The sequence below is a fragment of the Pelmatolapia mariae genome, linkage group LG12 (assembly GCF_036321145.2).
Source record: "Pelmatolapia mariae isolate MD_Pm_ZW linkage group LG12, Pm_UMD_F_2, whole genome shotgun sequence".
Lineage (NCBI taxonomy): Eukaryota > Metazoa > Chordata > Actinopteri > Cichliformes > Cichlidae > Pelmatolapia > Pelmatolapia mariae.
The window spans coordinates 3,814,200-3,824,298 of record NC_086237.1 but is presented as its reverse complement, the minus strand read 5'-3'; positions in this window follow the sequence as shown (position 1 = coordinate 3,824,298).

Below are 10,099 nucleotides of genomic sequence, written 5' to 3'. Positions count from 1 at the left end.
ATCACACTGGGTGATTTTAACATCTGATAAAAGACAGATGATAAGAAATGTTTTGCCTCAAAGTATTTTAATGACTTCGTTGAACTGGTAGATCTGAGTCACTTCTAATACCAAAAGTCCATACCTTGACTCTACAGATGTTGTAGTAGTCCATGTAGTTATGTTAGACGAGCTAGACAGGGTTGTAGAAGGTCTTTAACCATTCAGCAGGACCAGTGTCTGCTCTTTTGTGCCACGAGGGACAGGCTGAGCACTGCCCGAGCTGCCAAGTGACCTCCACACTGATATGAGTGTCTTTGACCAAACATTCATTACTAGGCTTGATGAGGGTGGCCTGAGGCCCCGGCGTCTAGTGGGCTTTGTCCTCACTGCTGGGCCCTGTGGAACAATATTGGCATTTGCATATAATATCAGAAATAGCACTGTGGCAGGGCGTGGGTTGTGGCACGACTGCGGGGAAGGTGGACACACCTGAGCTGCATCAGATCATCAGGCCTCACTCCATAAAAGAGTGAACTGGATCCTGAGTAGTGTTGATGTTGTGCATGTGTGGCTGGTAGCTTGAAATCTGCAGCCAAGAGTATTAGAGAGAACAGCAACTGTCATAAAGTGTGTTGAAAAGTCCGACAATGTGGTCGGGTCTGCCATGCATCTTTTGCAAGCACATCCACCTCTATTCAAGGTCACGTTTAAGTTTATTTATATAGAACTTAGAACTTTATTGTCATTGTGCAGTTTCTTACACAGGGAAATTAGGTAGCAAGACCACAGAGGTGCAAAAGTAGATTAGTATGTGTGAATGTGTATGAGTAAACTATATACACGGTGTATGAGTCACAGAAACCTTGTGTGGGTGTATAAAAGGGCAGTAATGTACACATTTTATAAGTGGTCAGAAATTTGTAAATAACTCATGAAAGAATAAAGTTACGTTGAAACCAAGCACACCATTGTTTTTCTTGTGACATTACCAATAAGTTTGATGTGTCACATGGCCCTCTTCCTATTGAAAAAACAAACGTTGTATCCAAGATGGCCGACTTCTACATGGCCACCATGGTCACCACCCATCTTGAGGAGTTTGCCCCCTCACATATACTAATGTGCCACAAACAGGACTTTAATATCACCAACCATTCCCATGTTCTTACGGTGTATCCATATAAATGGCCCACCCTGTAGTTACACCATTCTGTCAGACGCTGGACCTCATCTCCATAGGTGGTGTCACCATCGTCGGTGCTGAGCCCCATCACAGTGGTATCATCTGCAAATTTGATGATGATCTTGCAGGGATGCGAGGGGGTGCAGTCACTGGTGTAGATGGTGTATAGGAGAGGACTCAGCACACATCCCTGTGGTGAGCCAGTGCTGAGTGACAAGGTAGATGATCTCTGGTTGCCAATGTTGACTGACTGTGATCAGTCTGTGAGAAAGTTTTTGATCCATGCACATTTGGCGGGGGGGAAGTCCAAGTTTACCAGCTTGTCTATAAGAATGTCTGGGATGATGGTATTGAAAGCCGAGCACTCTCCCAGGTATTCCATCAGGGCCAGCAGCTTTCCTCTGATTTACTGCTCTGAACACACTGCAAAACTGATGTTCTTGGAGGCTAAATGTGTGAGGGCTGTGTTCAGAGGAGGCTATGGGCAGGGCGGTGTGCATGGTAAAGGTGTCTGCAGTTCTCTCAAAGCAGGCAAAGAAATGGTTAAGCTCCTCTGCTAATGAGATGTCCATATTATCTGTATTTGTCCCATTACCTTTGTAATTGGTAATGTGTTTCAGGCCTTCCCATACCTTTCTGGAGTTGTTATCAGAGAGGTGATCTGATAGCTTATTTGAAAAGTCCAGTTTTGCTGCTCTGATGCTTTGTTTAAGGTCTGCTGTTGCTCTGCTGTACATGTCCTGGTCCCCAGATTTGTATGCAGATTTACTTGCCTTTAACAATGCCCGAACTTTACTTGTCATCCAGGGTTTACGGTTGGGGTAGACCCAGACAGCTTTTCCATGGTGACAGTGTCCATGCAGTACATGATGTAACCCAGCCCTGTAGCTGTGTGAGTCTCTAGGTTTGAAGACACTCCACTCTGTAAGGGCAAAACAGTCCTGCAGCTGAAACCAGAGCTTCCTCAGAAAAGGTGTTAATTGGCCGTCCGATTGGGGTCTGGGATGCGGGGGCCTCACTGCTGCTGTGGAGCCGGGGCGGTCTGCCTGCCTCCACCCCGGGGGAAAGGGTAACATCTCCTGGGTCTAGGTGCCGTTTCCCCCTCTGGGGGCGAGGGTACCTGGACCTGGGGTATAGAGTATGTTTGGGGAGTGTGATTGTGTGTACAATGTCCATTTGTGTCTATCTTTACGTTGGGTGAGTACTGAGTATTTGTATATGTGTGCATGAGGGTGGGAATGCATGTTTGTGTCTGTGTGTGCCTGTTTGTCTGTGTCTATATGTCAGGTCGGGTCTTAGACTCCACCTCTCTGGGAACATCTCAGCCTCTCCGAGGTATGGAGGCCTGTCTCCCCTCACCACACTCCCTGCCGGTGGCTGATGCGGGTCGGTGGGTTGGTGGTTCTTGGTGTCCGGGGCTGGGCGCTCAGGTATGTACCAGCTCACTCCCGGTGGCTACTTGGTGGGGCCTGGCGCCTGTTGCTCGGTCAGGCCTCTTCCGGCTCGGTTCACTCTGGCACAGCTGGCTGCCGGCAGAGCCGGCGGGCACGCCAGTGCAGCCCCCTCTGGCTTCTGCTCCGTGGCTGCTGGGTGACCCCTCGTCTGGGACTCTCCTCAGCTCTTCCCAGGAGGGTGGCACGGATGCCCCTCTGGTGGTCCTCCTTGGGCTCTCGCACTCTGGGGCCTCTGGATGTCTGGAGCCTGGATCTCCTCCATGCCTGCTTCATGCCCTGGGGACGGGGCTATGGCCCTCTACACCCTCTAGCAGACCGTTACATGGGGAAACCTTTTGAATACAAGCGCGCTGATCCACACAGGTGTGCACACAGGTGTTCACTGTCCATAGACATAAACTACACCTTTCTTAGCTGCTACCTAAAAGCACATTGTGCGCTGACGGTCCTGTGTGCTGCACAACAACATTCAATATTTAGTATTTACTGCTGTTTACACTTAGCTAGATTAATGCAATGGTGTTGTGTTTATTATGTTGCTCTCTTTTTTTGCTTGTTTTCTCTTCTTTTTCTCTCAACAGGTGACCCAGGAGTTTGTTTTTTTTCTCTCTCTTTCTCTTTTTAAGTGCTCTTTCTCACTGTCCCTCTTCCCTTCTGTTTTTCTTTTCCTTCATCTTTCTTTCTCCCTTTCCTATCCCTCAGTCATGTCTGTCCCGTCTGTAACAACTGAAAATAAAATAAAATAAATAATAACAACAAAGGTCGATCAAATGGACCAATATGGCAAGGCCGTGATGATCCACTTGGTAACGTAAATCCATTGGGTATCCTTGTTGGCCTTCAGACAACAATTCTGACGGCTAAAGAACCAAATGGGACAGGCAAAAAAAAAAAAGGTGTTAATTATTCTGAGAAATTTTTCCTCAGTGTGGTGTATGCAGGTACAACAAGTAGGGAGAGGTGATCGGACATACTCAGGTGCGGGAGGGGAAAAGATCTGTAGGCTTGTCTGATATTTGAGTATACATGGTCCAAGGTGTTATTCCTCCTTGTGGGGCATTTCACATGTTGAACAAATTTAGGCAGTGTGGAGGTAAGCTCTCAGTTCTCACTCCTTCTTTATTCCTCTCCAACAACAACTGCACATATCGCGCCACAAAACACAGGAACACACTTCCTACTCACTGGGTGTGAGTGGAGCCCTCTAGTGGTCCACCACAGCAGCACAGTTCTTAAGAATGCTTTGTTGAAATGCCCTACGATGATGTGTCCTCCGTCTGGATATGTTTGTTACTGTTCAGATATTGAGTTGTGCAGGTAGGCAAGGGCTGAGCTAGCATTAGCGTCTAGAGGTATGTAGCCTGCAGTTATTTGTACTGCAGGCAGTTCTTTAGGCAAGTAGAAAGGTCCTCACACAACAGACATTGCCTTTATGTCCGGGAAGCAGAATGTGGTGATGATCTTAGTGTTTGTGCACCAGTTGTTATGAGTATAAATGCATTAACCTCCTCCTCTGATTTTCCCGGCTCTAGTCTTTCTTTCGCTGAGGTGCATTGTGCGACCTGCCAGCTTCTTTGCTGTCACACTGATGCCCGATTGATGTATAGAAAGAGAAATAGAACAGATAAAATACAAATAGTATAAATAAATAAATGAAGACAAAATATGAAATAGATGTGTGTGCAAAAGAGCTATGAGCTTAATATGCAAGGTGACCTGATGTGCAAAAATTATTATTACTGTTAAAATAGGTCCGCTGTTCAAGAGTCTGACGGCAGTGGGGAAGAAGGAGTTGTTGAGTCGGAGTGTTCTAGATTTCACACTTCTGAACCTTCGTCCCGAGGGCAGAAGTGTGAACAGTCCGTGTTGGGGGTGTGTGGGGTCTTTGAGGATGGAGGCAGGTCTCCTCTCGCTCTGCGATGATAGATGCTCTGCAGAGAGGGCAGCAGAGTTCTGATGATCTTCTCTGCAGTTGTTATCACTCTTTGCAGGCGTTTGCGGTCCATAGCAGTAGTGCAGCCGTACCATGCAGTGATGCAGCTGGTCAGTGTACTTTTCACAATGCAGCTGTAGGACCTGCTGAGGATCTTGGCTGACATACCAAATTTCCTCAGCTTCCTTAGGAAATACAGCCGCTGCTGAGCCTTCTTGACCAGCTGTGTGGTGTTCAGTGTCCAGGTGAGGTCCTCAGAGATGTAGACACTGCTCACCCTCTCCACTTCAAGGATAAACGGCGGCTGGTGAGGCCTCCTCTTCTTCCTTATGTCCACTCATGTCTTATCAGTGTTGAGGGTAAAAACTTATAAAAGACTTGCATAAGATGTGGCTTACTTCATATAGTGAATCATATAAGGCTTATATGATTTACTCATGAAAGTGGCCACTTTCTCATTACTTTCATATATTGTTTTAGTAAGTATCCAAAACATACAAGTTTCATTTATATCATTTTTCAAGGGATCTTATATCTGTTTTCACTCTTGTATGCTTTTCATACAAGTTTCACACAAGACAGATACAAACTTTATAAGATTTATATATATCTTTTCCATATGGGCAGACCGGCCACCACTCTCCTATACGCCGATTAAAAAAAAATGTGTCTTTAGTAACAATTTGGAATGTTTCCAAAAAGTTGATTCTGTTCATCTGGACGTAGCGTTTTGTGGGAGAAACGTTTCGTCACTCATCCAAGTGACTTCTTCAGTCTCAGCTGACTGCAGGTTTCCCCAAATCTTATAAACAGTACACTTACATGACTGAAACCAGCCCACTGAAGGAACAATGGGCTGGGAGGTCAGTTCCTTAATCTTAATTATGCAAATTCTCATGACCATTGATTAACAACCACTGACCAAAACCCACTGATCAAAACCCACTGATCAATGGCCATGAGTACCATTCACAGAGAGTTGGGGAATGGCTTCAATCACAGCATTGTAAGGTGGTGACAGATGTACCCTTAGGCCCCCTCCTCGATTCAGAGATGGTCTTTCCCTTTTCACGTAAATGGCCTCCTTGACTCCGCCCTCAAACCAGCGTTCCTCCCTGTCCAGGATGTGTACATCCTCATCATTGAAAGAGTGTCCACTGGCCTGTAGGTGTAAATAAGCTGCAGAGTCCTGGCCTGACGAGGTAGCTCTTCTGTGTTGTGCCATCCTCTTCACCAGAGGTTGTTTGGTTTCCCCGATGTATAAATCCTGGCAATCCTCCTGGCACTTAACAGCGTACACTATGTTACTCTGTTTGTGTCGGGGGACAGGAGACAAAAAGAACTCCACCCAGTCTGACCTCCACAGGGAGAGCAGTTTGAGAACAGAAAAAAACCGCACCTCAGCACAGAAAGCCCATAAATCGTCACACATTACACCACAGAAAAATATGTGACATGCAACGGGGGAGTGGGGGTCCTGCAGCTGGACTTTTCCCGGTGCTGAACACAGACCCACCTGATTTTTTTTTTTTTTTTTGCCTGTCCTGTTCTGTACTTTAGCAATGAGAATTGTTGACTGAAGGTCAGGAAAGATGCCCAGCAGATTTATTTTTTCAAGTAGAGAAAATATGCCAATGCCATATTTTTCCACTTGATTATCAAGATATAGATATATTATATATATCACTGTTTATTTATTTTATTTTAAGTTATTACAAATTGGACAGACAATTATACAGAAAGGGAGAAAGGGAACAGAGGGGAAGGGGGAACAGTAAAAGAAGATACTGAGAGAATCCGTTGGATCACCTGTTAAAAGAGAGAATATAGAAACAACAACCTAGATACATGTAAGTAACAGTAATTATTAAATATTGAATGTTATTGAGCAGCACGCAGGACCGACAGTGCACAATATGCTTTAAGGTAGCAGCCAAAGAAGATATAGTTTGTGTGTGCGTGAGCGCGCTTAAGTTCAAAAGATTTCTCCATGTAACAGTGTGCTAGAGGGTGTGGGGAGCCATAGCCCTCCCCCCCCCCCAGAGCATGAAGCGGGCGCGGAGGAGACCCGGGCCTGGACATCCAAAGGCCCCCCCAGAAAGTGAAAGCCCAAGGAGGACCACCGGAGAGGCAACCACGCCACCCTCCCGGAAAGAGCTGAGGAGAGCCCCAGACATGGTGTCACCCAGCAACCATGGTGCAGAAGCCACAGAGGGCCGCAGTGACGAGCCCACAAGCCCTGCAGGCAGGCAGCTGCACCAGAGTGGACCGAGCCACGGTCCCAGAGGAAGTAGGAAGATAGGGCAGGGGGTCAGAGTCACTTGTAATCTGGGAGAATTGTTGTTCCAGTCTCAGCCTTGGCCTTGGCTTCTAGCTGGTAACGGGGAGGCCGGATGAAGATAGTGGTTGTTTGGGTTTGGTTTAGGGCGAAAAACTGCATTCCAGTTTCGCAGTTGATCTAATGTCTATCACTGGTCCCAGGTCTATAAATTTCCTGCGAGCTTCTCCATGATTTTACCCTTATTGTGTTCAATAAACACAGTCTGAGTATTCGTGGCTCTACCCACCACATCAATCATGCCGGCCAGACGTGGGAATTTGAGCAGCTGTAACCACTTTCATTAGTCGCCGATAAGCCAGAGCTGTGCCAGCTCCAATCAGCAAGAATAGGTAGATGTCTTCAAGGTCCTCCATTGAGAGTGTTGCCAGGCACACGACACGCCACTTCTCACAGCTGTCCATCGTGTATCCAGCCACAAACGTCCCTGCAGGATAAACAGGCTAGAAGAATATATATGATACCTATTTGGGGGGGGGGGGGGGGGGGGGTGAGGGGTGGGGGTGTGGGGTGGGGGGTGAGGGGTCAGAGGTCAGGGGAGGGGGGTTTTGCCTGGGGGCATTGCCCCCCACACCCCCTTTGCCGAGCTTAAAAACTGACATCTTGTGCACGTACGAGCACGCGCGCATGCACTCTCATGTACGCGCTTTCAGTCTTCCGAAAAGGGACACTTCCTGCGGTCCCACTGCGCATGCTCTGTCTCCTCCTACTGGGCGTGTTTTAAAGAAAATAGCTATATATTGGAGCAAAAAGGGTTAGGGTTTTATACTGTTTTCATGGGATACCCACCGCACTTTCAGCAACAATTTCCACCTCCAACTATGGCCTTCACATCAGACATCCGAGCTGCCTCTGACACTCTAGGTATGTCTGCAGATATCCGATCTTCAGCACTCCATCAAGAGTCTACAGAGACTGATTTTAATTTTGCGTTTAGAGGTGTGTGCGGGTATGTTTATTCAATTAAATATAGTGATGGAAAAGTGACCCTGTGTGTAGATTCTGGTGAGGGGGAGAATTGGGGAGTTAGTGGGACACACTCTATGTCTATCAAAAACTGGAAACTGTTTCGCTCAGTCGTTTGCCCAGACCTGGATCAACCGGGGTTCCCGGAGATGCTTTATGTTTCACAATGGGTCAGTCCAACAGGTCCTGAACTCTACCGTGTAGAAGCGGACCGTTTCAATCGTCCTGGCGACGACTTCATTTTTCTTAGTGTGTGTGAAGACAGGGAGGGTGTAATTGCGGACCGGGGCCTTGAAAACTGGAGGTTGAACCCATACCCCCTCACCCTTGAAGAACGTTTATCATGGTTTAAGGATTTGTTTTTTATTCAGTGGTCAGACTGGAGAGCACTGCAGCGGGTGTTTAATGAGGTCGATAAGACTATCAAGAGAGACAAGGTCAACTCTTCTTATGAGAATATTAGGAAGCGTCTTGTATACGATCAGCTCGCACATGGCCCGAAGATTGGTTTACCTTCTGCCATGTTCAGGCCAAAAATCATCAAAAACCCTGAGGACTGAAAAAAGAAAAAAGAAAAAAAAACAAAAAAACAAATGGTAGGTTGTCTATGTGTGAGAGCCAATGGTATTATACCCGATATTTTTAAAAATGCAATGTATGGATTTCTTTTACAGACAACATCTGCCGTATTGTGGACCGCTCAGAGTCTCCCCCTCCAGCACTGCTAATCCAGACCCCACCGACTCCTCCCCCCTCTCCAGGATGCTCACAGGACTTTGTAGGATCACACCCGTCTGAGGAAACGGAAATCAACATTAAACTCGCAACCTTCCACCTGCTGTCGATGGCACTGAATGAGTATGTGCAGGAGATATGTTATGGATGTCAATCCGGTCACCCCAGCCAGCTACAGCACAGCTGCTTGTTTGAATTGCCTGTGTTTTTCTTCGAGACCTACTATGATGAGGTGATGGAAAAGCTCCGGACACCTCGATTCATCCCAGCCATCCGTCTGTTTGTATCCTCATACACCGTCTGCGAGACTAAAGAAAAAATCATCAGTACTGCAGAGCGTCTTCTGTGTGAACTGAGACCAGTGCCGCACATTGTATGCACCATTGATGAGAATGTTAGATACCTGCTAGACACCAATCATCAAACCCGCGGTGTTAAATCAGCGCTGCTCCACATGATTGGAAACTACTGGTCTGGGAGACACAAGATTTAATGTACATTTGTTATAAAAAAAAAAACCTTACTGTGCACTACACAGAAAATTAAATAAAAACGTATGTTAACACTTTTTTCTGGTCATTTGTATTTGTGTTTTGGTCAAAGTGATTATGGAAAACACGCTGAGAAAAATATATCATAACCCCGCACACCCAGGGGGTTTAGGAAGTGTAAAGAAGCTTCATATTGCAGTCAGTGAGGCAACAGGGTTAAAGCCATCATTACCTGATGTGGAGCGTTTTTTAAAAGGAGATGACACATATACTCTTCATAAACCTGCAAGGATACATTTCCCCAGAAATAGAGTTTTGGTTAACGGGATTGACAAACAGTTTCAAGCTGATTTGGTTGACATGCGTGAATATTCTGCTGATAATGATAATGTTAGGTACTTACTGACATGCATAGATGTGTTTTCTAAGTATGCATGGGTTAGGTGCCTTGAAACCAAGACAGGACAGGCTGTTGCTGAAGCTTTTGGTGATATTCTGAGAGAGGGCCGTGTGCCTGATAAACTCCAAACAGATTTAGGGAAGGAATTTTATAATAAACATTTTAAAAAACTAATGGAGCAGTATAACATCACACATTTTTCAACCTTTAGTGAAATGAAATCATGTGTGGTAGAGCGTTTTAACTGCACCTTAAAGGGGAAAATGTGGAAATACTTAACATCAGTTAACTCGCAAAGATATGTTAATGTGATCCAAGATCTTGTGCAGGCCTATAACATGTCTTATCACAGCTCTATCAAAATGACCCCCGCCGAGGTGTGTAAAGATAATGAGAAAACAGTCTTTAACACCCTGTACAAAATGAAACCCCAAAAACCGGTGGCTTTTAAATTTAATGTGGGCGATACAGTGAGAATATCTAAACTACGCGGTATATTCCGAAAGGGCTACCATCAGACCTACACAGATGAGTTCTTTACCATAAAGGAGCGTTTAGGAAGAGACCCTCCCGTATACAAAATAGAGGATCTCGCAGGAGCTGCAGTGAAAGGTGTA